Below are 27,674 nucleotides of genomic sequence, written 5' to 3' on the forward strand. Positions count from 1 at the left end.
TCATGTTTACATATCATCTTGTTATTATTGCTTAGTACTATATAATGAGAGTTTTTACAAAAGCATAGGGACTATACTACTATATTAAGTCCCTTGATATAGTCTTGGGTGTATAAACCTATTACAAAAGGGGGAGGGGAATCATAAAACACAACTTCTTCCGGTAACTCCAAATTCATGTGTGCTAGTGCGCTACCCTCCCTATAAGTGTGTTCCATCTCAGCCAAGAAAATGATGAGAACAACAGGCCATCAATGTGTTAATGGAGCAACTGACGAAGGAAAATTTCAGTTTCAAGTCACTGAACATAGAAGACTCAATGGATGCATTTCAAGTTCCCAGACTAGAGTGTCGTCATAACCTCAGATGTCCTGGATTTGTCTCTAGTTCCAGGGGGAATAGTAGACAAAGCTACTTCTCCAGGTTGAGAATTTAAAGTCCTGCTTTCTTCCTTAACTTCCTTAGGGTACCAAATATCATCTGGATTTGATGGGTAAAGAAGCAGGATCAAGTTCAAATGATCCCGCAGGTACACTTTCTCCTTCAGTTCCAGTCATTTTGAAAGAGGGAATTCGGTGAGAGAACTTGTAAAGTTCATTTGGCTTTACATAGAAAGTACCAGCTACAGTGATCCTTGTTCACTGGATAACAAATCCATTCACTTTATCTAAATAACCAACTTTGACACCAGCATCCCCAACATAATCAGAAAGAATCTCCACAACTTCATACGTGTAGTTCCTATGATCATCTGGATTGTAGCTTAAAACAAATGTCCCAAACTTTGAAAAGGGCCCACGTTTCCCCTTTCCTGGGATATACGATGCACATACCTTTCTCACACTGCACTTGATGAGAACATATAACTCGAATACAAGTATATTTAGAACTCTCACGTCTAAATTTCCCACACCCAATAGGCAAGTCTGCCCTGATCCATGCACTCTCCCTTTGATCTTCTGGATGAGGCTTGAACCATGAGAGCTTTATCTTGAATTCAGGACTGGATACCTTCCTAATGTGGGCATATAATCTTAGCATACCATCATCCATATCATAGCAAGTCCAGATCTGGCCCACCGCAAAGCAATTTTCAGCTCTATGCTTGTCAAAATCACTGAATTCAGGATCGGGACAATCAAACACATCCGAAGGGTCACTATGAAGAATTGCATATGATTCTAAATCAACTATAAGTTCAACTTTTTCCGCACGACCTGATGTCAGTCTAGAAGCTTGTTTGTTAACTGTCATTGTTGTTCTGCACATCCCCTTCAGTGAGGCTGATAAGTGGAGATTTTGACTACTTATTAGCACCTTTTAGCTTTTGTTTTAGTCTAAAAGCGTTGAATGGTGTTCCCGAAACTGATGAAATGTATAAAATTACAGGAATGTTGAAAGTTGGACTCCCGAGATGAAATCTGACTCAAAAAGGAATAATCTAAACACAAGGTAATAAAAGGCACATAAGCTCACAAAGTGAGGACCGCATAATTCCATATGCGACCGCAAACAATGAAGAAAATCACAGCATGCTTTCTAGCAAACTGCGGACTTCACAGGAATTGTGCGGCAGCAAATGACGAGCTAGAGATCTTCAGAGGGTGTGCAAATTTTCAAAGTCCAAGTCCCTCAAAATTGCGGACTGCACAAGAATTGTGCGGCCGCAGAAGAAGTGTCTTGCGCTGCAGAAGTAAAGATGCGGACCGTAGAAGACCAGATTGCGACCGTAGTGATAAATCTGCGGACCGCAGAAACATTGCCTCGCGACCGCAGTTGAGAATTGTGCGGCCGCAGAATCCCAGCTCCTGCAAGATGAAGAATTTTGCGGACCGCACAACCTCCCGAAGGGCATTTTTGTCCGAAATTTTTAGTCTTGTATAAATAGACGAGTTTCACAAAATTAGGTCAACTTTTGACATCAGCAAGTCCTGTAGCCGTTTTTCTTTGCCTCTTTTGGACGTTTTCTATATTTTGGAGTATTTTACAATAGATTTTATGATTTTAACTTTACAATATGAGTTTAATTAGTATTTCTTCTTCTATCTCTTCAATTTCAAGCATGAGTAGCTAGATTTTTACTAGGGTTGTGACCTAACCCTAGTGTAAATATGATGACCCAAAAGGTCATCTTATGTTTTAGAACTCGAATATGCGATCTTAAGCCTTAAAAATCTCATTTTTACCCTCCTCAATTTGCGTGCGCAGTCCGGGCATGTTTCCGAAAAGCTTTTGTGTTGACAATTGATGAAAATAAGAATTTATGCCTCAAAAGTTGATTTTAGTTGACTTCGGTCAATAATTTTGGTAAACGGGCCCGAATTCGTATTTTGACGGTCCCTGTGGGTTCGTATCAAATTATGGGACTTGGGCATATGCCCGGAATCAAATTCGGAAGTCACTAGCTTGAGTTATGAATTATTGATAAAAAAATAAAAGCGTGGAAATTAATTGTTTGTAAGAATTGATTGATGTTTGACATTGTTAGTTCTAGGTCCGTATTCTGGTTCTGGAGCCCGGTACAGATTCATTATGATATTTAAGACTTGTCTGTGAAATTTGGTGAGAAACGGAGTTGATTTGACGTGATTCGAACGTCCAGTTGAGAAGATATGAATTTTAAAGTGTTCTTGAGAATTCCATTTGATTTGGTGCTAAATTCGAAGTTCTAGGTGTTATTTTAGCAATTTGATCACGCGATCAGGTTCGTATGATATTTTTAGACTTGCGTGCATGTTTGGTTTGGAGCCCCGAAGGCTCGGGTGAGTTTCGGATAGGCCACGGGATGTTTCGGACTTTGGAAATCTGATTTTTCTGCAGAGTCTGGGTTCTGGCATGTCCTTCTTCGCGTTCGCGAAGGTCCTCTCGCGAACGCGAAGAGTAAACTGATGAGGTCGGAATTTCTTCTTCGCGAACGCGAAGCGATGGGGGCGTTACCTTTCGCGAACGCGACAAGACCATCGCGAATGCATAGTGTTAGGCACTGGGGAGGGGGAGTCGGCCTTTTCTTCATCGCGAACGCGATCAATGACTCGCGAACGCGAAGACCAGGGAAGGGTAGCCTACGCGAACGCGAGCACTGTCTCGCGAACGCGAAGGCTTGGCTATACTCTTCGCGAACGCGATGAACACTATCGCCTAGCACTTAACAGAATCCAAAAACGGGATTTTAGCTAAAAATTCATTTTTTTCAAAAACCAAACGGTGAGAGACGATTTTTTAAGAGTCATTTCTTCCTCAAAGTGTTGGTAAGTGATTCTAAACCACTTTCTTTCAATTACCCATTACATTTCTTGAATTATCAACCTAAAATCTAAAGTTTTCATGGTAGAATTAGGGGTTAGGGTAGAAACTAGAGATTTCAGGAATTTGGGGATTTAGACCTCGATTTGAGGTCGGATTCCAAAACCAATTACATATTCAGGCTCGGGGGTGAATGGGTAAATGGATTTTGGTCTGAACCTCGGGTTTTGACTAAGCGAGCCCGGGATCGATTTTCAACTTCTTTGAGGAAAATTTGGGAAATCTGTAATTATTCATTAAAGTTGATTCCTTTAGCAATGTTAGATATTATTGAGTCATTTTTGAATAGATACGAGTAGTTTGGAGGTGAATTCCAAAAGAAAAGCTGTAATTGAGAATTTAGTGGCCTTCGGAGTGAGGTAAGTGTCGTGTCTAACTTTGGTTTGAGGGAATAGGTATTATGTGTTCATTTGCTACGTGTTTGGTTGTTAAATACGATGTATAGGTGAGGTGACGAGCATCTATGCGTCGTTGTCGAGTCATAGCATGCGAGTGAAATTCTACTCTTGTCTATTTATTAGCCTTAAATTCTACTATCTATGCTTAGCGAGTTATTTGAAATGTTGGGTGACTCACATCTGGTTTTCCTGAGATTTGGTAATTTTCGAATATTGATTCAAGGTTGAGATTACATTGTGCTATTGATTATGGGTAAAATACTGGTTTCTTTGTGATACTCTTATCTATATGTTGTTATTGATTCTGTGATTGGTGAGGAGTATAAAGCACGAAGGGTGATACCGTGCATGTATTATTTATATTGTGAGGAAGAGTGTAAAGCACGAAAGGTGATGTCGTGTATATTATGAGAGGTTTAAAGCACGAAGGGTGATGCCGTGTATATTATGAGAGGTTTAATGCACGAAGGGTGATGCCGTGTATATTATGAGAGGTTTAATGCACGAAGGGTGATGCCGTGCCGTTCTATTTATTTATTTGGTGAGGTTGAGAGTAAAAGCACGAAGGGTGATGCCGTGCAGTTTTCCTTACTGTTTTAATTGCTCAATTAGTTTAAGAATATTTGGTTTAATTCTGTCTTTTCATTATTCTCACCATTTATGTTGTATTCCCCCACTGTATGTTCCCTTCCCATTATTTCTGCGTTATTTCTTTATTTACTGTTGTTGCCACTAGCATGATTATACTGTTCAGGTTATATGTGGGTGTCTTGTCCTAGCCTCATCACTACTTCGCCGAGGTTAGGCTCGACACTTACCAGTACATGGGGTCGGTTGTACTGATGTTGCACTCTGCACTTTCTGTGCAGACTTTGATACCGGCTCTGGTTGATCGAGATTTTGCTATTGGTCCGCTGTCCAGAGACTCAAGGTAGATCTGTCGGCGTTCACAGACCTTGAAGTCCTCGTCTACCTTTTATGTCACTGTTGTTTTCTTTCATTCAGACAGTTGTATTTCTTTCAGACTATTACTTGTAGTAAATTCTCAAATGCTTGTGAATTGTGACTCCAGATCCGGGTGGTAGTAATTAATAAAGTTTTATGATATTACGCACTTATTATATTTCATCTTAGTTAATTATTATTAATTACTGAATGAGAATAAGGAATTGGTTTAATGATTCTCTAACGTTGGCTTGCCTAGCAAGTGAAATGTTAGGCGCCATCATGGTCCCGTCGGTAAAAAATTTCGGGTCGTGACAATAAATCTTATGGGTATTTAATTTAGTGTTTATTTATGATTGGGTATTTATTATTCAGCCTTGTTCATGCTTTAATTTGTGAAATTAATGGCTGCAAATATTAGTTCATGCCTATTTGACTTAGTTTCTACTTGAGAAAGAGAGACTTAGCCTAGGAAAACTTGGCTAACAAGAAATTGGGTCAATCGAGAGATTGATTAACCCAATCAAAGGGATCAACCTAGAGATAGTAATAACCCGACTTGAGCTTTTATCAACCGTTTTGTGTGATACCCATTTGGGCTTGAAAAAGCCAAACTGGGCAAAACCACTCCTTGACCGAGAGGTACTGAGTGGGTAATTGAGAGTTGATAGCTATAATATACCCTGATTTACAAAACAAGTATTAAGGTTTTTATCCCATTAGGCGAACACCTAGGCAAAAGTCATAGCCCTAGGCTTTTCACAAACTTGAAAAATAACAAAAAAACAATTATCCTAGTCTTATTCCGTTACTTTGCAATCCTTAGTTTTAAAATAGAAATAGCAACAAAACCATTTTATGGAAGTGCAAATTAAGATAGTTCAAATTCACGCATTAGAATATATACTCCTAACTCCCATCTAGCCCCCTGTGGATTCGATCCCGACTCTTCGTTGGGTTACTATAATTGCAATCGACCATGTCATACCTTGTTTTGAGGTGTGCATTGCGCCATAGGTCGGAGGCCCACTCCATTTTGATTTAATCCTTCCATGGAATTACTGCACAGCCTAGTTACACCAGCATGTTTTTGACCATCACAGCCAACAACTTCTTTCTTCTGAGGTTAACTGTCTCCAGCTGATTGGAATCGTGCCTTCTTCAGAGGGCTTGCCAAATCATTCACATCATCACCTGCAAGAGTTGTATCTGGTTCTGAATCAGAATCAGCAGTAAGTTCAACTTTTTTCACACCACCTGATGACAGTCTAGAATAAGGCTCCTTCTCCAGACTTGAAGCATAAACATGAGCAAAACCATCATTAAATTGTAACAGAGTATTGACATCTTCTTGGTCTCTCAGCTCTATTAATTGGGACCTATCGAACTTCACAGTAAAATGCAAGATTATATCTGAAGTATCAATGCATAATCGGTCAAAAATTGCATTCACAAAATCAATATACTTTATGCCTGTCTTCGCAATAACCTGACGAGTAATACCTCCCACATACGAAGTGGATCCATCTGGAAGCACCTTATTCTTCCAGCCCCAATGACAGAAACAAAACAATGTTTTATCTTCAGTTCCCATCATGAAATAGTGTACATTCACAACCTCAAAGGATAACAATCTTCAAAATCTTATCTTCTTTTTTCCCCTGAGAAGGGTAACAATCTCGAACAAACTAAAAGACCTGATCAAGGAATAATAGATATCAAGTGTGAAAGTACTAAAATAATGTAATCCATAAGAAAGGACACAAAAACATGAGGATTAACCAAGCATCTTAATTAAAATATGTGTTTCCTTTGAGTAAATACATATCAAGTTTCATGATTTTTGAACAAAACCAAATTCTAAACAAAAGATAGGAATCTAAAACCAGCCAATCAATAAAAGAATTTGACTATAGGAGAAAATAGCATTACCTAAATGTGAGTCAAGTAGAACACCTAAGCGGCCTAGGCAGGTTATAAGACACAGAATTTCATCAAATGCAATAGGGTGTCAAAACAGAACTCCCAACAAATCAGAAAGTTTCAAACTTTAACCAAGAATCAGAAAATGTCAAATGGTTTCACGGCATCTCCTACCCACTATTTGTTTACACCAAAATAGTGCAAATTAACTCCGACCCATTACACTATTTTTTAGATAAAAAAAGAATATTCCTTTTATATTCTTCTCTCTTTTATATTATATTATTTTTTTAATTTAAATTTATTTTTTTATTTCATAAAACGAATCCTTTCTTTTTTCTTTTTTACATATTCATCCCATATAATTCATATTTCTTTCTTATATAACCATTTAATATAAAATTATTTTATAACATAAATTTTTAAATAATATAAATTATAAGCAAATATTATACATTATACATATTAATGGATTATTCAAATAAAAATGAAAACATTGATAAAATATAATTAAATAAATATTACATTATGGTAAAATTTAGTTTAATTTCTACATAAATATTCAACTTCTAGAATTAGTATGGTGCTCCCACACTAAATTATTGTTGTAATATATACGAGAATTAATTTATTAAAATTATACACCAAAATTAAAATATAAAATTAATATTATAAAGATATTACATAAAAAGTATAAATAATTACAAAATTTATAATATGTTAAATTAGAAGTGTTATATAATAATATGAATAGTATTATACCAAATTAACACTATTCACACACCAAAATGATGTTGGGTTGGAGCACCAAAACATCAAATCTTACATTAAAATAGTGTTTGGCGTCAAAAATGATGTTGAGTTGGAGATGGTCTCAAAGAAAACTTTATGAAAAACTTTTCATGAAAATATTGGACATTTTGTTGTGAAACATGAAATTATCAAAGAAGGAAAATTTCATCAAATGCAAAAGGGTAATACCCAAGAAAGCAAACGTTTAGCATTAAAAAAAAAAAAAGCAAACGTTTAAAACTTTAACCAATCAGAAATTTTCAAAATGGGCTCCAACTCAAAGAATAAACTTTATCACATGACAAATTTCCTTGGAAAGTCAGCTATTTTTGTTTGTTAAACATGAAATTAGCAAAAAAAGACGAGCATATTAAACCAAAGAACAAAATGATCAAAACAGAAACCCCAGGAAAGGAAAAAGTTTCAAAATTGAAGCTAGGATCATCTTTCCAAATAAAGTTCAAACAACTTTTCCCATAATATTTGAAAGAGAAAAAAGCTGGTTTTGAGTACCAAGCTTCACCATTTTCACTTTTTAGCTCAATACCTTTTTGTTTTCTTCTGTAAACTCATTACTTCAAAAACATCTACTTGTACTACTAGTAAAGAAGTTGGATCAGTTCTTCTGCATACTGAATTTCCTTATGATTTTATCATCAAATAACTACATGATACCTTGTTCCTTTACAAGTCTACATACTGATATATTTGTGAGTAGAGAACGGCGCAAGGGAAAAAAGTTACATTAAAGCTGCAGATAGTTAAATTGTAACCAAAGGAGGTCTTTTCTACCATGCTTTTTGAAACTAAGGTAAATTGTGTTTCCAAATATTGTTTTAGAGCCCGTTTGGACATAAGATTTTTTTTATTTTTTTTCGAATTTTTTTTACTCTTTTCGAAATTCGTGTTTGTCTATAAAATTTTCAATTTTCACCTTTAGACGAATTTTGAAATTTTTCGAAAATTTGAACTCCAAAAAGTTATTTTCAAAATTTTCACTTAGATTACTCACAAAACTTCAAAAACAACCCAAAATTATATTTATGCCCAAATACAACTCTAATTTTTAAATATCATTTTCATTTAAAAAAAATTTAATTTTTTTGTTGGAATTTTACAATTCTTATATTCACTCGCCCACTTAATTTCTTTGTTTACTGTGGTTCTATTAAGCTTTTTATTGGCTAACCAAAAGGATTGTCACTGTAACTACTGCTTTATTAAATTTTAGTAAAAGTTGTGGTTTTATCTTTTTCATCAGCTTTGTTATTATAGGTGTAACCCTCATTTTGTATTTGATTAACGGTCAGAGCCAGTGAAGCATATACAGTAAATTTTACTTTTACCAGTTCCTTGAAAAAGGCAAAGCACTGTTTCATGCGGAGGACACAGAGACCAATGCAAAAGGCAAGCATATAAGCCATGCGGAAAATACAGACACCATGAAGAAGCGTTTCTAAAGTTAAATTCTTCTTGAAAAAAATTATTTTGAATTTTTGCAAAATTATGTTTAACCAAACTGTAATATGGCCAAATTTTCATGACATTTGTCATGACATAATATTTATTATTAGGCCAAGAATTTTTTGCTATAAATAGAAGAGTTTCTCCACATTTGCAAACACACTAATTCAAGAGCTTTTCACTCTTGTCTTTCTTTCTCCTTTTTTTTATTATAGAGTATTTTGTAAGAGAGTGAGTGTTGGAAAACACTTGTGTGAACCATTTCTTTGGAGTAATCTTGTGAGGTTATTCTCTTGGGGTATTTGGGATTAATTAGAGTATTTACTCTAATTTTGTACTCCCTTTGTGCGCTTGTTGGTATAGTAAAATTGTTCATCTCCGCTTGTGGACGTAGGTCACCTTGACCGAACCACGTTAAACTTGTGTCTTCTTTATATTCTTTAATTACCGTTATTATCAACTTCCATTGTCTTTATTATTGTCATTATACCGTTGTTTGGCTAAATTCCGCACTACCCGGGTTCCCAATCCTAACAAATTGGTATCAAAGCCAGATCTAACAGGGTTAGTTTAAATAGCCAAAATGACTCTAACAAAGTCTTATATTGAGAAATTTGACCGAAGTGCAAAGTTCGGAATGTGGCAATTAAAGATGGAAGCTATCCTAATTCAGGATGACTTAGATTTAGCACTGCAAGGAAAGGAGAAGATGCCGGATAAAATGACGGACGAGGAATTTGCCGTCATAGACAAAAAGGCAAAAGCAAGTATTATTTTAAATCTTTCAAATGAGGTTTTGCGTGAAGTTGCAGCAGAAAGCTCAGCCAAAGGCATATGGAAAAAGCTTAAAACCTTATATATGAAAAGAACAGTAGAAAACATGTTTTACCTAAAGCAAAAACTCTGCACTTTTCGTATGGATGAAGGTACATCTATACTTACTCATCTTGATACTTTTGATTCTCTTCTTATGGATTTAAGTAACATAGATGCTGAAATCAAAGATGAGGATCAAGCTGTGTTATTGCTTGTTTCCTTACCCCAATCGTTTAAACATATAGGAGATAATATACTTTATGGAAAGGATAATATCTCTTATAAAGATATCAAATCTATTTTGAAATCAAAAGAACAAATAGATAGAGATATTACTAGGGAAACTAGTGGGAACCAAGGGGAAGGCTTATTCATAAGAGGTAGATCCAATAAGAAAGATTCAAGTAGTGAGAAACCTAAATCAAGGTCAAAATCCAGATACAGAAATGGCATGTGCAAATATTTTCATAAGAAATGTCACATTATTTCTGAATGCTTTAAATTGAAAAACAAAGAAAAGCATACAGAAAAGAAAAATGAGCACAAAAATACTGACACTGCCGAAGCAAGTGTAGCTACTGATGAGACTGAGGGAACTATTTTTTTAGCAACTAATAATAGTTTCAAATCTAACAATGAGTGGATTTTAGATTCGGGTTGTTCTTATCATATGTGTCTCAGTCGGAATTTATTTACCACATATGAATCTATTAGAGGTGGAGGTGTCTTGATGAGCAACAATGATGCCTGCAAAGTTATTGGAAAAGGTACAGTCGGAATCAAAATGCACGATGGTGTGGTGAGAACTCTCACCGATGTTAGACATGTTCCTAACTTGAAGAAAAATCTCATCTCTTTGGGCACTCTAGAATCTCTTGGGGTGCAAGTACACAGGTGAAGGTGGAGTTCTGAAAATTTCTCATGGTGCTCTTGTGATCATGAAAGCACGCAGATCTGGTACGTTGTATACTCTTTTGGGATCTACTGTTACAGGGTTTGCTGCAGTTTCAATATCAGATAAATCAGATTCTGACATCACCAAATTGTGGCATATGCGATTGGGGCATATGAGTGAAAAAGGTCTTTCCATCCTCAGTAAAAGAGGTCTCTTATGTGGCCAAAGTACCGGAAATATGGAGTTCTGTGAACATTGTGTGTTCGGAAAGCGGAAAAGAGTCAGTTTCAAATCTCCAGCGATTCATAGAACAAAAAGTACTTTGGATTACATTCATTCAGATCTTTGGGGTCCTTCACCTACCCCATCAAAAGGTGATGCCAGTTATATGTTAACTTTCATTGATAATTATTCAAGGAAAGTTTGGGTTTATTTCCTGAAAAATAAAAGTGATGTTTTCTTAAATTTCAAACAATGGAAAATTTTGATTGAGAAACAAACAGGAAAACAGGTTAAGCGGCTTAGAACAGATAATGGCTTGGAATTTTGTAATGATGAATTCAACGAATTTTGCAAGAATGAAGGAATTGCTCGATATCGTACTGTGAGAATGACACCACAGAAAAATGGTGTGGCAGAAAGGATGAATAGAATTCTTTTTGAAAGGGCTTGTTGCATGATTTCAAATGCTGGGTTGACAAACGCCTTTTGGGCAGAAGTTATCTCTACAGCTTGTTATATTGTCAACCGAGCTCCTTCTGCACCTTTGAATTTTAAGACTCCAGAGGAAGTGTGGTCAGATACTCCTGCTAATTATTCTTATTTAAAGATATTTGGTTGCCCTGCATACATGCATATAAATGATGGAAAATTAGAGCTAAGGGCTAAAAAGTGCATTTTCCTTGGATATGAATCTGGAGTGAAAGTATACCAACTATGGTATCCTGATCCCATGGCACCAAAATTTATAATTAGCAGAGATTTAACCTTTGATGAATCATCTATGTTACATTCTAGAAAAGAGTCTTCTAGTTCTTGTGATACAGATAAAGGAAAGTGTACACAAAACCAGGTGGAGATTGAGATTGGCATCCCTTCTGAGCCAAGCTCATCAACTTTGGAGCAAAATACAGTTGAAACTCCTGAAGTTGAGACATAAGCTGAAATTCCTAAAGTTGAGACTTCTGAAGTTGAACCAGAAGAAGAGGAGTATTCTATAGCCAAACATAGACCAAGAAGAGAAGGTAAACAATCATTAAGGTTTGAAGATTATGTTGCATTTGCTTTTTCAGTTGCACAGGAAACTGAAGAAATTGGAGAACCATCAAAATATTCAGAAGCAGTTTCTGGTACTGACTCAGCCAAGTGGCTGATTGCAATGAATGAAGAAATTGAGTCTCTCCACAAGAATGGTACTTTGTCTCTTGTGAAGCCGCCATCTGGAAAAAGAATTGTTGGTTGCAAATGGGTCTTCAAGAAAAAGGATGGCATTCCAAGGGTTGAAGATGTGAGGTATAAGGCACAATTAGTTGCAAAGGGCTATAGTCAGGTACAAGGAGTTGATTTTAATGATATTTTCTCACATGTTGTTAAACATAGCTCTATTCGTGTCTTGCTTGCATTCGTTGCCATATATGATTTGGAATTAGAACAACTTGATATTAAGACAGCTTTCTTAGATGGCGAACTTGAGGAACAAATATACATGCATCAACCCGAAGGATTTTAAATCGAAGGAAAAAAAGATCATGTTTGCTTGTTGAAGAAATCCTTGTACGGATTAAAGAAGTCTCCAAGACAATGGTATAAAAGGTTTGATTCCTTTATGTTTGGTCATGGTTATTCGAGGAGCATGTATGATAGTTGTGTTTACTTTCGGAAGTTAAATGATGGTTCATTTGTGTACCTATTATTATATGTTGATGATATGCTCATTGCTGCTAAGGATTTAACAGAAATTCACAATTTGAAAAGTCAGCTGAAAAGTGAATTTGAGATGAAAGATTTGAGAGCAGCTAAAAAAATCCTTGGCATGGAGATCAAAAGAGATCGAAAATCCAACAGGCTATTTCTGACCCAGAAGAAGTACTTGGAGAAAGTCTTGGAGAGGTTAGACATGAATGATGCTAAACCAGTTAGTACCCCTCTTGCTGCTCATTTTAAGTTATCAGTTGCTCAGTCCCGACAGTCAGAGGAAGAAGAGAGGTACATGGCACAGGTTCTTTATTCCAGTGCAGTCGACAATATTATGTATGCAATGGTTTGTACACGTCCAGATATTTCACAAGCAGTGAGCGTGTTAAGCCGGTATATGGCTTGCCCTGGTAAAGCATATTGGCATGCTGTGAAATGGATTCTTAGATACTTGCGAGGTACTTCAAACACATGTTTGGAGTTTGGGAGAAATACTAACACTTTGGTTGGTTTTGTAGACTCAGATTATGCAGGTGATCTTAACAAAAGAAGATCACTGACAGGCTATGTATTTTGTATCGGTGGTTGCGCTATTAGTTGGAAAGCTACATTACAATATGTAGTAGCTTTATCTACTACCGAAGCAGAATATATGGCAGTGACCGAGGCGATCAAAGAAGTTTTATGGTTGAAGGGTCTATTTGCGGAACTCAGTTTACACCAAGGTGATATTACCATTTTCTGTGATAGTCAAAGTGCCATTCACTTGACTAAAGATCAAATGTATCATGAGAGGACAAAGCACATTAATATAAAGTATCATTTTATTCGAGAAACCATTGCTGAAGGAAAAGTCTTTGTTCAGAAGATCAATACTAGAGACAATCCTGCTGACATGTTCACAAAACCTCTTTCAGTGTCCAAGTTCAAGCTTTGCCTGAACTTGATTGGCATTTACGAAGAATGATTTTGCCCATTGGGGTTTTTGCGGAGAAGGTGGAGTAAATTTACTATATATAAGCCGAAATTAGGCCAAGGTGGAGATTTGTAATATGGCCAAATTTTCATGACATTTGCCATGACATAATATCCATTATAACAAAATTTGTTGATCATGACATTTGCTATGACATAATATCCATTATTAGGCCAAGGATTTCTTGCTATAAATAGAGGAGTTTCTCCTAATTTGCAAACACACCAATTCAAGAGCTTTTCACTCTTGTCTTTCTTTCTCCTCCTTTATTTCATTATAAAGTATTTTGTAAGAGAGTGAGTGTTGGAAAATACTTGTGTGAACCCTTTTTTGGAGTGATCTTATGAGGTTATTCTCTTGGGGTACTTGGGATTAATTAGAGTATTTACTCTAATTTTGTACTCTTTTTTGTACTCTTGTTGGTATAGTAAAATTGCTCCTCTCCGCTTGTGGATGTAGGTCACCTTGACCGAACCACGTTAAATTTGTGTCTTCTTTATATTCTTTAATTGCCGTTATTATCAACTTTTATTGTCTTTGTTATTGTCATTATACCGTTATTTGGCTAAATTTCGCACCCGGGTTCCCGATCCTACCACAAACACACACAGACAAAAAAAAGTGTAGAAATTTTTCTGCAAAATTTTGAAGCAAACGCCAACTATTAAAAAAGTTCAGCATTTTCCTTTTAAGAGATGTTACAGCTTGTAAACTACGACAAGTCTTATCAATTACTGTAAACTGTGGATGCTCGCAACAACAATAACAACAACTCAATGGAGTCCCACAAGTGGGGTTGGGGAGGGTAGTGTGTACGCAGACCTTACACCTATGAAGATAGAGAGGTTGTTTCCGAAAGACCCCCGGCTCAAGAACATAAAAAAAGAGCAATATAAAAACAATTGTAACAACAATGTAAAAAGACAATGTAAGCAAATAATACAAAGAATATTAACAGTGTAATAGAGAAAAAATAGCAACAACAATGTAATAAGACGGTGTAAGAAAATAATAGAACGAATAATGATAGAGATCCAAGGATATGAAACTACAAGAATAGTGTCAATCCTACTGCTAATACTGACATACCGTATATAAACAAGGGACTAGGAATAAGAAGGTACCCGACTAGTACAACTACTACTAGTAAGGCAAGACAAAACTCTAAACTGTCTATCAAACCACCACCCTAATTTTCGACCTCCACACCTTTCTATCGAGGGTCATGTCCTTGGTAAGTTAGAGCAGAGCCGTGTCCTGCCTAATCAACTCACCCCAATTCTTCTTAGGCCTCCCTCTACCCCTCACCTGACTCGCCACGGGCAACCTCTCACACCTCCTAACCGGGGCATCGGAGTCTCTCCTCTTCACATGACCAAACCATCTCAGCCTCGATTCCCTCAACTTCTCTTCCACAGGAGCCACGCCCACTTTGTCCTTAATATATTCATTCCTAATCTTATCTTTTCTGGTATGCCCACACATCCATCGCAACATCCTCATTTATGATATTTTCATCTTCTGGGCATGGAATTTCTTGACTGGCCAATACTCGACTTCGTACAACATGACCGATTTAACTACTGCTTTATAGAACTTGCCCTTAAGTCTAGGTAGCACATTCCTGTCACACAAAACACCAGAAGAAAGCCTCAATTTCAACCACCCCGCTCCTATATGGTGGGTGACATCCTCGTCAATCTCCCCGTTACTCTGTATAATAGACCCAAGATATTTGAAATTAGCTCTCTTGGGAATGACTTGGGTATCAAGCTTCACGTACATTTCTGCTTCGTGCGTCTCCATGCTAAACTTACACTCCATGTATTCTGTTTTGGTCCTGCTCAACTTGAAACCTTTAGATTTCAGAGTTTGCCGCCACACCTCCAGCTTATCATTAACCCTGCCGCGCATCTCGTCAATAAGCACTATATCATATGCAAATAACATACACTATAGCACTTCCCTCTGTATGTTACGCGTCAGCACATCTATTGCTAGGGCAAATAAAAATGGGATAAGAGTTGATCCCTGATGCAATCCCATCATCACTGGAAAATAATCTGAATCCCTTCTCACGGTCCTCACCCGAGTCTTAGCTCCATCATACATATCCTTAATCACCCTAATGAACGCTACCGGAATGCCGCTAACCTCCAAACATCTCCATAGAACCTCCCTAGGGACTTTGTCATAGGCTTTTTCTAAGTCAATGAACACCATATCTAAGTCATTCTTCCTCTCTCTCTATACTGCTCCATCAACCTCCTCACAAGATGGATGGCTTCAGTAGTCGACCACCCTGGCATGAATCCGAACTGATTCTCCGAAATATACACACTCCTTCTCACCCTCTTTTCCACTACCCTTTCCTAAATTTTCATGGTGTGACTCAGCAGCTTGATATCCCTATAGTTGGTGCAATTTTGGACATCACCATTGTTCTTGTACAATGGGACCATCACACTCCACCTCCATTCTTCCATCATTCATTTCGTCCTAAAAATGACATTAAGCAATCCAGTATGCCACTCCAAGCCTGCCCGACCTGCGTCCTTCCAAAATTCTACCGGAATCTCGTTTGGTCCGGTCGCCCTACCCCTACTCATATTTCGCATTGCCTCCTCAACTTCCCCAATCTTAATAAGCCTACAAAGCCTGAAATCTTGCTAGCTTTCTGAGTTTTCCAACTCCCCGAGAAAAAGATTAAAATCAGCAGATACAATATCATCATTACTACTCTAGACCGCCCATAAGGTTCCTGTAAGCATCTCTCATTAGTTATGGAAACATTTCTAGAGTTTGGAACCAAAGTGTGACTTTTTTGGACTCAAAGTATAAAAATAGGTGAAAAAAATAATTTGTAATCATTTATGTATAGCGCATGGATGGGATGCGCTATACCTTAACGACATATTTGTTTGTGAAGGTATAGTGCATCTCATACATGTGCTATACTTCTTAATTGACTGACCTAGAATAATTGGTGGGTATAGCGCATAGCTTTACTGCACTATATATATATATATATATATATATATATATATATATATATATATATATATATATATATATATATATATATATATTGCGTTTTGCTTATTTAAGGAGCTTCATTATTTCTTCAAAAATTCAATCTTCTACATCCTTTTTATTTTCCTTTATTCATTCCGAAATATTTGTTTACTTAATTTTTTTGCATTTTGCCATAATGTCTCAAGAGCGAAAAATTAGGGTTGCATTATATTGGGGAGTGGGGTTGTTGTGAAAAATAACTCAGTATACTATAGTTGTTCTCCATAGTGTATTGTTAAGTTGCCACTTACATTGGAGTATGATAGATTGATATCGTTGTTATGTAAAAAATATGAGTGTGAGGAAACGTTCGGTTAATATTAAAATAACCGAAAGAAATATATGTCCTCTTACTCCGTAAGGGGTTGCTTGTTATGCTGAGTTTAACATCGAAGACGATGAAACTCTGAAAAATATTTTGAGGACTTCGGATGAACACCGGGAACTTCTTGTGATAAAAATGCTGAAAATGTACGTCAAGTCTGAAGACGTTCGCAATATCGAGGTTCCGCAAAATAGGGATAACCCTCAATCATCATGTGGTATTTTTGGAGCAGTTTTATCCGAAGAGGTTCTGTTTGAAAGAGTTTGGCCAGATCTAAACTTATCTCCACGGGCGAATGAGAAGCGAAGACATAATTTCTCCCCAAGTTTATATAATTCACACGCCGAGTGGTAAATTTCAATTTTCCTTTATCTTAGTATGTTTTTCTTAATGTATACTATTCGTACTAACACTCATATATTCCAAATGGGGTACCGTTCAGATATGAATTTTACAAGATATGAAGCAATAAATAATTGGAATATGACCAATTTTGGTATTTTGGATCATGGTGGTCCATCCGGGAGTAATCAGCAACTCGATAATATGCATCATGGGATATCAACGGATTATGAATTGTAAGTTAAGAGATAAAGTTAATATATAATGTGGGGATGAATTTGAGAAACTCATTATTTTATTGGTTGTGCAGTGAAAACGAGCAACTTGGAGGTCATGTCCTTACTCAATTGCCCGAAGACAATATATTTAATCAAGATCTGGCAGATGCACAGAGTCAGGAAGATGATAGTGATTATGACAGAGCGAGGAAGATAATAGTAAGCCAATAGCCTGCATAGCATATAACATATTAATTAAGGAAGGATGTTAAAGTAATATAACATTATAAGTAAGCATAACAAATAACATACCAGTGCCTCATGCCTCCCAGCATATGGAACGTACCGACCACTAGCGCGATGAACGGGATTCCCGATCAGAAGGCGAGTAACATTGCGATACCAACCCATGTACTCATGCTCACCATCCAAATGGTCATGTGGAGTGTATGCCGGAATCAGGCCATACCTCTGATCCCAATCCTCTATCTGGACCTCTAGCTAGGCCAAGTATGTCTGGTCGACCTTGCAACGACCATCCCACTGGTAATGTGTAGAATGCCAAGTGGGAGGAATAGGTATAAGCTGAAGACATCACATAGCTTGACCGCGGGAGCAATAATCTGGAAATCCAACTATGAGCTCGTCACTGTATGGCCTCCATATGACCTATTTATTAAACACAAGAATCGTGAGTAAATGTAATACAGATCAAGCATTATCAAACAAACTTACTTATATATGTACTTGATCGTCTTCAAGTAAATCCAACAAATTCCTGTAATAAGGGAGATGATGTCCAGCCTCGACCTCGCGGGCGTGGCCTCGCTTATCTACCCACCTCCAAGATAGTGGTAGAAACGATGGAGGTGGTGCATCTAGAGCTATCGGTGGCAAAGGTGGCTGGATTTGCAGGAACCACTCCCAGGCCCAAACCTAATATTGATTGTGGACGTAAAATTTAAGTCATTTTTTACTATCTCTATTATAATCATAAAAATAATTGATTATGTTATCACCTGCAACAGCGGTATAAAACCGGCGATGTCTCTCACGATGCCCATGGACGACCGACACAACTGCCTATAAAGGTAAGCTAGAACAGCTCCATCCCAGCTGTAGTCAGGTAATTCATCTAGTCGCTCCAGATGATACAGAAATCGCAAGCTAACTAGGTTTCCTTAAGTGTTCCGGAACAGAATACCACCAAACATCATCAGTAGCAATAACCTGTCGGTCGATAGCCTCCGGTGGTGAGTCCATCAGTAATCTCCGCGTGCAACGCCACTAGATGCTGCCTAAAAGGCAACAACTGTAATCGACTGGTACCACTCAAAGAAGTCGGCTCCGCAGGCTGGAAACCGGCGAGCCTCTGCAACATATGTAGATAATCATCTCCCGTATAATCCCTAAGAGCATGCGGGTAGCTGACAGCCATACCATCAACGAGAAACTCGAATAGAACCTCTACGTCCTCTAGCATGATGGTAGCCTCGTCGATAGGTAGATGAAATGTGTGCGTCTCTTGTCGCCAATGCTCTATCATAGCCGTGATCAGGGCTCAGTCGGACTGCAATCGGCCGATCTCTTTAATCCGGTAAAACCCCATCCGCTGAAGGCTTCTACCTGTACGGGGATGAAGTGGGTGGTCCCTAATGAGCTCCCAAAGATCGTCTATACATCTGAGGTAGAAAGTCTGGGACTGACACTGTCCATCCCAGATGTGTGAAGACCTATGGCCACCCTAGAGCAACAGTAGCTCTCGAACAGCAGGTCCTGGATGCACAGTGGGAAGCTCCATGACGATATCTGTAAATTGAACAATATTAATTAAAGTATTTTTCTATTTTATCGTTTAATATCTTTAAATATATTACGATATTTTTTATATTAATATTTAATCGATAATTTTTCTATATTATTATTTAGATTGATATATTTTCTATATCATTATTTTATATGTTAGTTTCTTACATTTTTTTTACAAAATTCGGCAGGGTTTTATTTGAACTGTCATTTTTTTTCCAGACATTTTTGGGTTATAAGAGAATTAAATATTTAATTTTCATAATTAATCATGATATATTTAATAATTATCATATAAAAAATACTTATGTTGGTAAATTTTCTATATTATTATTTTATATATTAGTTTCTTACATTTTTTGACTAAAATTCGACAGCATTTTGTTTGAACTGTCATCTATTTTTCAGATATTTTTGGGTTATAAGAGAATTAAATATTATATTTTCATAACTAATCAAGATATATTTTATATTATTCATATAAAAATACTTAGGTTGATAAATTTTCTATATTATTATTTTATATGTTAGTTTCTTACATTTTTTTGACTAAAATTCGGCAAGGGTTTATTTGAATTTTCATTTCTTTTCCTTTTTTTATAAATTTTTTGGGTTATAACAGAATTAAATATTTAATTTTCATAACTAATCCAGATATATTTAATAATTATTCATATAAAAAATACTACAAACTTAATACTAAATAATATTCAATTTATTTCATTTGTAACGATTTGTTTGTTAACTTATATATTTTGCCCAAAAATCCGGTAGCATCTCTTTTGTAATGTCAACTAATAATTTGTGAGTAGAAAAACGTTACCTTAAAGCTGCATATAGTTACCTTTTGCCCAAAAATCCTGAATTTACAAGTCTACATACTGATATATTTGTGAGTAGAAAAAAGTTACCTTAAAGCTGCAGATAGTTAAATTGTAACCAAAGGAGGTCTTTTCTACCATGCTTTTTGAAACTAAGGTAAACTGTTTTACCAATTATTGTTTTAATTTCTTTGTTTACTGTGGTTCTATTAAGCTTTTTATTGGTTAAATAAAAGAACGGTCACTGTAACTACTGCTTTATTAATTTTAGTCAGAATAGCCTAGACTCATCTATTTGTCATCCTGGTCCCTATACTTAACAGTTTATCGAATGAATACTTATACACTTGTTCAAAACAAGGTATTCAAATACCTCTAACCGCTGACCGACCTTATGTGCATTAATATAATTGAGTTGGAGAAGTGAGGCTTGCTCAGTTGGTAAAAAGTACCTACACCCACGACCGTTAGGTCTTGGGTTCGAATCACGCTGAAGAGATAGTGTGAAAACACTATAGTCCTAAATTGAAAAGGATTTAAAAGAAAAAGTTGAAGAAAATGTGTAATATACCAACCAGAAAATTCACATCTTTCTTCCTCCAACCACCAAAAATATTATATTCAAGAAATTCACCATCAAAGAAAAAGAATAAAAATCATCCCTCTGACACAAACGCACTCATCAACCCTTACAAAAGGGTGGACGGAGGAAGACAACAAGATAAACAGTAAATAAGAGAGTGAGATAAACCTCAAATAAATAGCCAAATAATTTGATCTTCAATTCAATGGGGTTTTCAAAGGCACATTCTCGTTCACTGTTGGTATGGTTTCGGACTGTACTTAGCTCAAAACTACAATGTTCCCGATATTCAGAAACTCGTTGACACTGGTCTTGTCATCGCTAAGCATCTTGTCTTGATTCTTGAAGAGAATTATCGCAAATTCAAAATAAGGGCAGATGATGAAGATTAATCCTCGGTTCTTTACGATGTCATTTTATTAATTTTCCAGTTGCTTAAATTTTTGGGAGGGTTTATGTTTTGAAAATTTACTTAATTTTTATTGTCTTTGTTTATATGATTCACGAATGAAATTCGAAGAATTTTTTCTTTCAATTATGTTGGAGGGAAAAAAAATAAGTGTGTCCTTAGACTAGAAATGGGATGAATTTGAGCTATATTGAAAGAATTTTTTTTTGTAAAAATAAAAAATAATGTGGCATATTTTATCTGACGTGTATATTAATATGAGAATGTTTGAGAGACACGCAAGGTCGGAGGGATTTAAAATAATGTGTTTCAGTAAGTATAAATGTCCGATCGACAAATTGTTGAGTAAGACAGAGATAACAAACACGAACAAGTACAACTATTTACTGGGCTACATGTTACAACTCAGAATTTGGGTTATAATTTCGGCCAAGAACTGGTGAGAAAGGAGCCTTCTGATGGTCTGACGTAGAGCAGTCTACTCAGGCAACTTGGGATTTTTAATTTTAAGCATATATAAGGGGGGTATAGGTGATGAAAGCTCCGACCTGCCTCCCCCATACGTGCTGCCACCGAGCCGTATAGAACGAGCTGCCTTGGGGGCGAATCCCAAGGGCCTGCCAAGATGACTCAAGGGAGTGTCAAAGGCATCCATACGAGTTTGGGAACTCGTATGGGCTGCGCAACGCCTTAGGGCATGCGTTGGGCATCAAAAGGGCAGTGGAGGCTGCTATTGTGGAACGGCCAGCCCCGCGGGCTGCCGAATATTGGAAAGAGACCTCCACGCCGATTGGATACTTGACGCACCTGTCATAGGGACATCATGTGTCGACTTGTGAGCATGGCTTTGGTTCAGCCATGCAAGCAAGGGTCCATTGGCCTAAATGTGCAGGTGTGGGCGACACTGCACTACTTCGGAATGGAAGCGTGCTGCAAGAGGGCTATGTATGGGCATGGCACGAAAGAGGCGCATGACAATGGCCAAGGACTAAAGGTTGCCTTACTGGGACGAGGCACGAGCTAATCGCGGATGCACTAGACGAGTGTAAGCTTGAGGATTGGGCTGTGCTCAGTCTTGGGCTAAGGACAAGGCATGTCCTAAGCCAAGTCCCCAGGGCGCGCATGGATTGTGATCCTAAGATGGAGTGTCACTACATGTCTAGGGCCAAGGGCCTAGGCATCTTACGGGTGGTACAAGTTGGGGCGAGCCCCAACCGACAGGCACAGGATCGTGCTTGGGAAATTCTGGGACGGATAGACAGGCTGGCCCGCGGCCGAGGGGAGTCCGCGGGCGCCGCACGGGCGAGCAGGTGTCGCTACCCAATGTGAGGAAACGGGCACGTGACACTTGGTATCAGAGCTGATTAAGGCCATACTATGCCATGGCATAATGTCAAGGCAAAGGGTGGATATGGCTAGTGCATTTTGGATGTCAGTGCCGAGATCACGTCAAAGCAGAGATTGATGTTCATATGCCATCAAAGATCGAGAACCAGATACTAATGGTCGACAAAGGAAATGGGTGATTCCATTGTCTTTCAAAGTTTAAGGTGCTACTGAATGAGGTGATATGCCGATGAGTCGGATGGCCAAGAGAATGCCATGTTTGCCAGGTCGTGAAACCATATTGCGAAAGAGTGGGAGCCATGGACTATAAACTTGGGCATGATCATATCGGAGATCTTGCCAAGGATGCGTGCAACGCATCATGTTGAGTGTCTTTCCTTCGGGAGAAGACTTTGGGTTGCCTGAGGGCATTGCCAAGGTGAGGAAAAGAATTTGAGAGTATAGCGAAGCTGCGGAATGGGACGAGTTCCCAAGTTTGGAAGGTGTCATCATTCTGGAAAGGGGTATGTCGAATGATCGGGGACCGAGAGTGTCCAAGTGCGTGGCACACCGAACCGGGAAGCCGTGCTAGCAGGACCAAGAGAGTACATGTCTATAGGGCGAGTATTGAAGTACTACCGGGAGCATTGGCTACTTGCTGAGGAAATGACGGCCGGAGAACAAAGAACTCTGTTCGGAAAGGCGGCGATGCTATGACTTTGGGAATGTAGTACTCACCAAAGATCGTCCCAAGTGCTGGCCGAATGCCAAGTGGGACGACAGTGCTAAGATGTATCCTCCACATTGAGTGTGGGAGGATCCCGCCTATGCAAGAGGCATAAGGGCGAAGTCGTGGGTCTGGAAGCGAACACATCTTAAAGGTAGTGAGGGCAAAGAGAGCTATGGGAGCGGAATGCTACGTGAGCTATGCCAGAGGCGTTCGAAGGCCATGTGAGCGAATGAGCTACTAGGGCCGCGCCAAAGAGGGCGTCTTAATGCTATGGGAGCGAAAGGCTACGGGAGCCATGCCAAAGGCATCTTAGGGCTACGTGAGCGAAAGGCTGCGGGAGCTATGCCAAAGAGGGCATCGTAAGGCTACGGAAGCGGATGGCTACGGGAGCGACATCAAAATAGCACATTGATGTGCTAACCTGTGAAGGAAAGCTTCAGACGGACATGAAGGCCGTGAGGGTCATGGTGTGATTTGACTAGTGTGGGTCAATTACAAAGTTAGACACCAGAGGGTGCAAGTGCGGAGGCACTTTTCAAGTGAACACCAAATAGAGGTGAAGTGCAGAGGCACGCTTGGAAGATACTTGGTAGGAGGAGTGCATGGGGCACGACTCCTTTTGAGAAAGGACTTCGAGGAAGTCCAACCCACAGGACAGAGGGAGCTTGAATGGGCATACCTGAGGGGGCAGACTCCGGGATGTCTTAAGCCATGATGTGTCATCGGGGCGATGACATTATGAGTGTGGGAGGATGTTACAACTCAGAATTTGGGTTGTAATTTCGGCCAAGAACTGGTGAGAAAGGAGCCTTCTGATGGTCTGACGTAGAGCAGTCTACTCGGGCAATTTGGGCTTTTTAATTTTAAGCATATATAAGGGGGTATAGGTGATGAAAGCTCCGACCTGCCTCCCCCATACGTGCTGCCACCGAGCCGTATAGAACGAGCTGCCTTGGGGGCGAACCCCAAGGGCCTGCCTAGATGACTCAAGGGAGTGTCAAAGGCATCCATACGAGTTTGGGAACTCATATGGGCTGTGCAACGCCTTAGGGCCTGCGTTGGGCATCAAAAGGGCAGTGTAGGCTGCTATTGTGGAACGGCCAGCCCCGCGGGCTGTCGAGTGTTGGAAAGAGACCTCCACGCCGATTGGATACTTGACGCACCTGTCATAGGGGCATCATGTGTCGACTTGTGAGCATGGCTTTGGTTCAGCCATGCAAGCAAGGGTCCGTTGGCCTAAAAGTGCAGGTGTGGGCGACACTGCACTACTTCGGAATGGAAGCGTGCTGCAAGAGGGCTATGTATGGGCATGGCACGAAAGAGGCGCATGACAATGGCCAAGGACTAAAGGTTGCCTTACTCGGACGAGGCACGAGCTAGTCGCGGATGCACTAGACGAGTGTAAGCTTGAGGATTGGGCTGTGCACGCGGGAGCGATACTCAGTCTTGGGCTAAGGACAAGGCATGTCCTAAGCCAAGTCACCAAGGCGCGCATGGATTGTGATCCTAAGATGGAGCGCCACTACATGTCTAGGGTCAAGGGCCTAGGCATCTTACGAGCGGCACAAGTTGGGGCGAGCCCCAACCGACAGGCACAGGATCGTGCTTGAAAAATTCTGGGACGGATAGACAGGCTGGCCCGCGGCCGAGGAGAGTCCGCGGGCGCCGTACGGGCGAGCAGGTGCCGCTACCCAATGTGAGGAAACGGGCCCGTGACATACAGCTTTATTAAATTTTAGGAAAAGTTGCGGTTTTATCTTTTTCATCAGCTTTATTATAGGTATAACCTCATTTTGCATTTGATTAACAATCAGAGCCAGTGAAGCATATACAGTAAATTCTACTTTTATCAGTTTCTTGAAAAGGCAATGCACTGTTGCAGATACAATATCATCATTACTACTCTAGACCGCCCCTAAGGTTCCTGTAAGCATCTTTCTTCAGTTGTGGCAAACATATCTATGCATATTTAATTGATTGATTGATGCAAGACAAGAGATAAACTACAGCTAAGTTGACATGGAAATTTTGAGTAAAAGGTTTCAAAACAACCAAAAAAAATAAAATATTGTGTTAGTCGCGTTTCAATTTAGACAAATTAGTTTAACTCGACACGGAGTTTATGAAAAATAAAATATCTTTAAAATTTGTGGTCTTAAAAGTTTAAGGGGTAAAAACTTTGTGGGGCTATGATATTTAGTGTGATTATAAAAGCTTCTCATTAAGGGTAAAATGGGTAAAATGAAGAGTTTAAAGTTGAATTATTTCCAAATTTAAAAGTGTGTCATTTATTTTGAAACAGACTAAAAAAAAAAATACATCATCTAATTTGAAACGGAGATAGTATTTTTATTTCATCACATGTGCACAATTAGTACAATGAATTTATATGATGGAGAAAACCAAGGGATAAGTAGCTATTATTTCAGTTCCAAATTACAACCAAGGGATAAGTAGCTATATTTCAGTTCCAAATTATAACCAAGGGATAAGTAGCTATTATTTCAGTTCCAAATTACTTGAGGCTATGTATGATTTCTCTAAATATATGTAATTCAGATTCTGACAGCAAAAAGAAATCAATCATGTTGCCATGAATTGTAAAAGTTAAACCAAAAAATACTACTACTACTACATAATATATGTGACATTCACATATATCTTTACAGCTATTGTTTTGCTATATATTGTTATGTTTCCAATTTAAGAAACAAATATAAACAACGAAAAATTTGTTGACAGCAATTTTCATTTAGTACAAGAGACGAAGGTCGAAAAAGAATGAGGGGCAGAGAAGATAGATGAGCTTTTGAGCCTCATTGTAAGAATTGAACTATTGCCAACTTTATGGCTGAGTCATTTTGGTTGTTATATGTTGAATTGTATTATTACTTCAAATACAATATTTGTTTTGATTGTTACTTAAATTATTGTATTATATTATTAAACCCGTCGTTACGTAACGACGAAAATAACATTTTATGGGACGACCAATTTGGTTCCCTTATTTTTTCCTCTCATCTTGCCCCTCCATATTATTAAATAATCTTATTTTATCCTTTACTTTACCTTTTCATATAATAATTCTACCTCATACCTTACTTTTTCTTTATAATATTGCAAGTTTATTTTTCATATTGTTGGTGCATGACATCATGAAACGAAAAAAAAATACAATATATCCAAACATTGTATAAATCAAAACGATACAATACAACATAATACTATACGATATATTATGAAACGAGCATCCAAACAAGCTGTAAAAATGAGAGAGGAAGAGCATAACGACAATATCGCTAAAAAGTAACAGAAGGTGATTAACAGAAAGGTTAAAAGTGATGTTACAAAAAAACATCTCATAACGAAAAAACAATATGGAAACAGTCGATTGTTTTTTTCTTTCCTTTTTTTGCTTAAAAGGATAACTATATTTAGTTATCCTTGGGGACTATACAGCTATATTTAGTCCATGACTATAAACCCATAACAAAGGGGGGAAAACTCCAGATTCATGTGTGCTAGTGAAGAACTTATGAGGACAATAGCAACTAACAAAGGAAAATTTCAGTTCCAAGTTTTCTCTAATCGTCGTATTCTCAGGTGCTGTGGACTTATCCCTAGTTCCAGATGGGAACTGCGCACACAATATTTTCTAAAGGTTCAGAATTTGCAGTCCTGGTGTCTTCCTTAACCTGATGATACAAATCAAGCTCAAACGATCCTGCAGCTACACCCTGGAATTCGATGAGAGAACTTGTAATAGTCATTTGGATGTATAAAGAAGGTATCAACTATAGTCGACTTTGTTCGCTGGAAGAGGCTATCAAATCCGGTCACTTTATCTAAGTAACCAACTTCGAGGCCAACACTATAAACATAATCAGAAAGAATCTCCACAACGTAACTTTATACTTGTATTCCTTGGATTGCAGGTCCAACTAAAATCCCAATCTTTGAAGAATATAGGAAGCATGGACCTCCCTTGCCCTTAAACCACTGCATTTCATGAGAAAATAAACAGAGATCAGAAGTATATTCACTACTCATTTTTACCTATTGTACATATTGCAAGTAGCACGACCTAGTTACACGGAATTACTGCACGACCTAGTTACACCGGTATGCTTTTGACCATCACCACAAACATCTTCTTTTTGCTGAGGTCTACTGTCTCCAGCTGTTTTCACAAAATGTGAAAGCTTGTACTGCAGTGAACAACATCAAAATCTGCCTTGAACGCGCATTACAGCTGTTGTAAGCTATCAAAAAGCATTCAGGCGACCTTCATTGCAGTCAAAATCTGATGAAGTATCTGTATGAACAACAAATTGACAGTTAGAATAAAAGAACAGTTGGAAATATGCAGATTGGACATACATTTTATTTTGAAATGTTCCAAAGTTAACCACTCTTTTTGCTAAAAAAGGCACAAGTTTTTTCTTCTCAGTTCAATACTTTCAATACTACAACAACAACAATAACTAACCCAGTGTAATCCCACAGGTGGAGTCTGAGGAGGGTAGTGTATACGCAGACCTTATCCCTACCTTGTGAAGGTAGAGAGGCCAATACTTTCAATACTCTATAATGAAAATTGTTTCAATACTCTT

General features: G+C 38.1%; 2 long non-coding RNA genes across 2 annotated transcripts; both read right to left on the reverse strand.

Moving 5' to 3' along the window:
* Positions 1 to 27,467, reverse strand: LOC138896398 (uncharacterized). The gene is made up of 2 exons (XR_011409451.1): positions 27,042 to 27,467; positions 1 to 833 (listed from the first exon to the last, which is right to left on the reverse strand). It is a non-coding gene; the product is annotated as an uncharacterized lncRNA (long non-coding RNA).
* LOC104110644 (uncharacterized) lies at positions 4,341 to 6,773 on the reverse strand. The gene is made up of 2 exons (XR_011409448.1): positions 6,579 to 6,773; positions 4,341 to 6,343 (listed from the first exon to the last, which is right to left on the reverse strand). It is a non-coding gene; the product is annotated as an uncharacterized lncRNA (long non-coding RNA).
* Positions 27,468 to 27,674: the final 207 nt, after the last annotated feature.

This window comes from Nicotiana tomentosiformis, chromosome 1, assembly GCF_000390325.3.
Source record: "Nicotiana tomentosiformis chromosome 1, ASM39032v3, whole genome shotgun sequence".
NCBI classification, from domain to species: Eukaryota; Viridiplantae; Streptophyta; class Magnoliopsida; order Solanales; family Solanaceae; genus Nicotiana; species Nicotiana tomentosiformis.